This window comes from Wasmannia auropunctata, unplaced genomic scaffold (genome assembly GCF_000956235.1).
Source record: "Wasmannia auropunctata unplaced genomic scaffold, wasmannia.A_1.0 LD336027.1, whole genome shotgun sequence".
NCBI classification, from domain to species: domain Eukaryota; kingdom Metazoa; phylum Arthropoda; class Insecta; order Hymenoptera; family Formicidae; genus Wasmannia; species Wasmannia auropunctata.
In genome coordinates this window covers 156,366-160,798 of record NW_012026863.1, presented here as the reverse complement: position 1 = coordinate 160,798, position 4,433 = coordinate 156,366, and positions in this window count along the sequence as shown.

Below are 4,433 nucleotides of genomic sequence, written 5' to 3'. Positions count from 1 at the left end.
AACTAGCAACAAAAACGCAGACGCCCTGTCCAGGAACCCGGTTCCCCTCTCAACCCTTCATCATTTTTCCGTGACAATAATACATAAGAAACGACGCCTCGATCCCGGGACCCTTCCTATCCAAACCCCTGATTCCGATGATGAACTACCTCGGAAGCAATCTTCTCAGAAGCACGGAGAAAAGGGGGTGTCTAGAGCACCAGCTATCTCCGACAATCCAGGATCTGAGGAATCTTCCCCCTCCTACTCATTCCTACCCCCTCCCCTACCCGGTTCGCTGGAAACGGATAACTCCACGACCAGCCAGATGGAAGAAATCGAGGAAGAAGAACTACATTACAGTGTCGAAACTGACCCCAGCAGGCCTACAACGGTCATACTCAAGAGAATAAGAATACGTGGTGCTGTGCCAGGAAGCGAGCCGCGGTACGATCTGCGACCCAGAACACAGGCCACAGCTACTGGCATAGACGAACACCAATTTTTGGATACTACTGAAACCGAGAGCGACACAGAAGGAGATGAATATACGCCTTCAAGCTATCTTCCCCGAGTAGTCGCTTTGTCGAACTCAACGCCCCAAGATCAGGGATCGCTGAGGTTCCACCGGCCCAGAGCGCCCGAAGACCAAGACAGCGAAGCCTCGGGCTCTACTGACGACACCGAAACCATAGGTGATGAGGAACTCACTGCCTCGATTGAAACAGACTTCGAGATCGCCCCAACCGGCGAATACGATACCGCACTAAGAAGCGAGTGCCTCATTAGGGAAGTCACCACGCCTATCTACAATCGAAACGATAATCTAATTATTATGGTAGCCGGAAATCGACAACCACTCGACGACGGAGCCCGCGAATTGTCGAGGACTGGGAGGCTACCCGAACTGGACAATTTAATGCTCGGACGAGGACGAGTGCTCCCATCCACCTGCCCAGGCCGATACATAATAGCGTTGACCGTAAAAGAGAGGCAAAACGCAAAAATCGACGAACAAATTCTCGACGAATGCTTCGCATCACTACTGGACATAGCGACCGAACTTCACCTGCACACCTTCAGCATACAAAAAACAAGAAAAATCGATTCCATTGATTGGGCACGCATATTGTCCAGTCTTCAAAACACTTTCAGCGAAAGATCAATAGTAATGACAGTGTGCACAAGTTCCTTAACTACGATCCCTCCCCCGGAGGACCGGACCGAAATTATTCGCGAGTGCCATGAATCCACCGCCGGCGGACACAAGGGCGTTACCAAGACCTACCACCGCATTAGACAACAGTACTACTGGAGTAATCTGAAGGAGCAAGTACAGGAGTTTATCAAACAATGCAGAACTTGCCAAATCCAAAAGCTGTTGCGAAGGAAAGTCAGACAGCCCATGGTGCTTACCGATACACCCGGGCGGTCCTTTGATAAGGTCGCGCTTGACATAGTCGGCCCGCTCCGCAAGACGGCACGTGGGAACGCATACATCCTAACGATGCAAGATCTCCTCACCAAATATTCGGTGTACGCTGCCTTACCAGATTTTAAGGCCGAAACCACCGCGACTGCCTTCGTTAACCAGTTTATATGCCGATTCGGATGTCCACAGAGCATTCTCACTGATCAGGGCACGAACTTTACTAGTCATTTAATGAAGAGTATCACAAAGAAATTCCGCATCAAACAAATGCGCACCACCGCATTTCACCCACAGTCGAATGGATCGCTCGAACGATCGCATCTTGTCCTGGTAGAATACCTAAAATGTTTCGTTACAAGGAGGGAAGACTGGGATGAACTAATTGAGAGAGCAAGCTTCTCGTACAATACGTCTGTCCACGAAGGGACTGGCTTTACCCCGCACGAGCTAATATTTGGCACTCCAGCTAGAATACCGTCCGCAGTAAACCGCGAGAACGGTCCCGAGACGTATACTCACCAATTAACAGAACTATTCAAAGAGATATTCGATATTCAACGAATTGCCAGGAGTAATTTAGAACGAGCTAAGCGAAGGTCAAAAACCTACTACGATAGGGGCGCGAACCCGGAACAATTCAGAGTAGGCGATAGTGTACTAATATTGAACAAACATAAAACTCATAAGTTTGACAGCGAATATGTAGGACCCTATCCTATCGTGGAAGTACTTGACCACGGTAACGTGAAGCTTCAAATAAGAGGAAATTGTACCAGGGTGATGCACACCAACCGATTAAAGAAAGCGTACTTTAGCGAACCAGGATGAATATCGTTGTTGCTGATGATACTCGAGATACTTGCAGTAACCATCCTGGCCCACTCAGGCGGATCCCTCCTAGGATACGACTGCGAAAAGCCATATCCCAACGGCACGGTCATATTGTTGCTCGACGCAAGCGAATGCGGAGCAACCGAAGCAGAACCTCTACAGCACCGAGTGTACATAGAGTTACTTCAACGCCCTGGGTACACTGTAGCAGATGTGCTGGCCTGCCGAGCAGAAGTAGACGACACATACGAAACCAATGACGAGTCCAAACGTGTAAAAATCAATCGTTATTACCTACCTATTGAACTACCCGCGTGCCTAGAAATGCACACAGACGGGAAGGTCAATCTCCTAAATAATACGTTCAGCGGTCTAGCACCCAACGTAATAAATAGCCGTCTCGTTCCGAGGGATAACAATCCCGACGAGACACCTACCCCTATGCGAAGGGTCCAAAGCTTCAACACTAATGTTAAGACATATATACACATATCTTTTAAGCGGTATCCCATTGATATTGATTTATTTACCGATAAGGTCCCATTGCCGTGCAAGTACCACGACCTGAGGTGCATCGACGACGAGGGCTACTATAATTATTGGTCCCCATTATTTCACAGCGGTTGTAACGAACTACTCCATAAGGTACAGGGGACTCGCTGAGAAACTATGGACGGTCAACGACCCGGTTGCCTACTCCATGATACACAATAATAAACAACTAACCCTCCTCGCCCACGCGCGCCATGACGCGTGCAATACGACGGCATATCAAATGGACCACCCACGTTTAGTAATAAGAGAAATTGTTGCGTCTAATCGCTTACCCTATGTAAATAAACTGCGTTCATTTGTAGAAGTAGCCTCACCATATTTTCATGTTACGCAGAATATTAATGCTAAGTTAGTCAATACTAAAATTATTATAAGAAAATGCGAGAAAGAATTGTTAAAACTGTACACAGCGATCTCACTCGCCTACAATGACCCAAATTCTTTCGCGTACGCGGTTACTGGAACCCCAGGATACACGGCCCGCATCCGTGGGGAAACCGCGCATCTTCTCCACTGCATGCCCGTACCAGTACTAATACGCCCCACAGGATCCTGCTTCCAGGAACTCCCGGTCACCGCCAACGGAGTACCAATGTACTTGCGCCCAAGGACACGCACACTCACCAGCGCGGGCACGGAGGTCGCCTGTGACCCCGAAACTACGGCGATATATAGCCTCAGGAATCTGTGGCACACCCTAACTCCGCATCTGGGGCATGTATCGACGCCCGAACTATTGAACCCGAGAGTTGCGACATGGGGACAACCCCAAGGTAACCGCACTCTTGACGGCGCAACTGCACTTGATGGACGAAAGGAGGAAGAAACGGCCAAACCACCTCCGAGGAGTTCCGTCCTAAAAATAGCAATACTCTTGGGAGTAACCATCAGCATCGCAATCCTTGCCGAGGTCGGGCGTACCATCCTCGGGAAGCGCGCCCCTCCAACCAAATCAACAGTGGCGGACGCCTACACGGATGCAATAGAGCTACCAGAACAGGGGTTTGACCCACGAACTCAAGGAACGGGAACCCTTCGGAGCGCCCACCTAATCGAAGCCGCAGCCGAGTCAACATATGGAACTTCTATTAACGAGCGCATAGAAACATTGGTACAACCGCTAAAAGATTCACGCCTGGCGAGCGAGCTGAACGCCGTCAAGAAGACGCTGGACCTACTCGAGCAACGCCTGGACCGTTGTACCCACCCGATGCACCGGCCAACACGGGATCAGCGAGCTTCCCGTCGCAACATTGAAGAATGCTGCTCCGACCTTAACGAGGGGGGTGTTACGTCCGGCGTGCATTAAATCAATGTACCTTGTAGAAGCGTCAATTTATTTTTTCGGTTATTGTATCATATTAATGCCACGCCGTTGCAACCGCCCGAGTGCCAGCACACCTGACGGAATGCGCGTCAGCCGGGGCGCGCGCTCGCTCCACTCGGTACACGCGTGACTACCGACAAACAAGTCCCTTTATTCTCTGATAATCCAGAGATTTAATTTCAATTACTCTTTTGTATTTCTATTATGCACAACGTGCGAATAATAATTGTTGTAATATTCTGCGAAGTGTTTGTGCGGAATAATTTCTCGGAGATTGCGACGAAAATACCCTCTCCACCCTCAAATCAG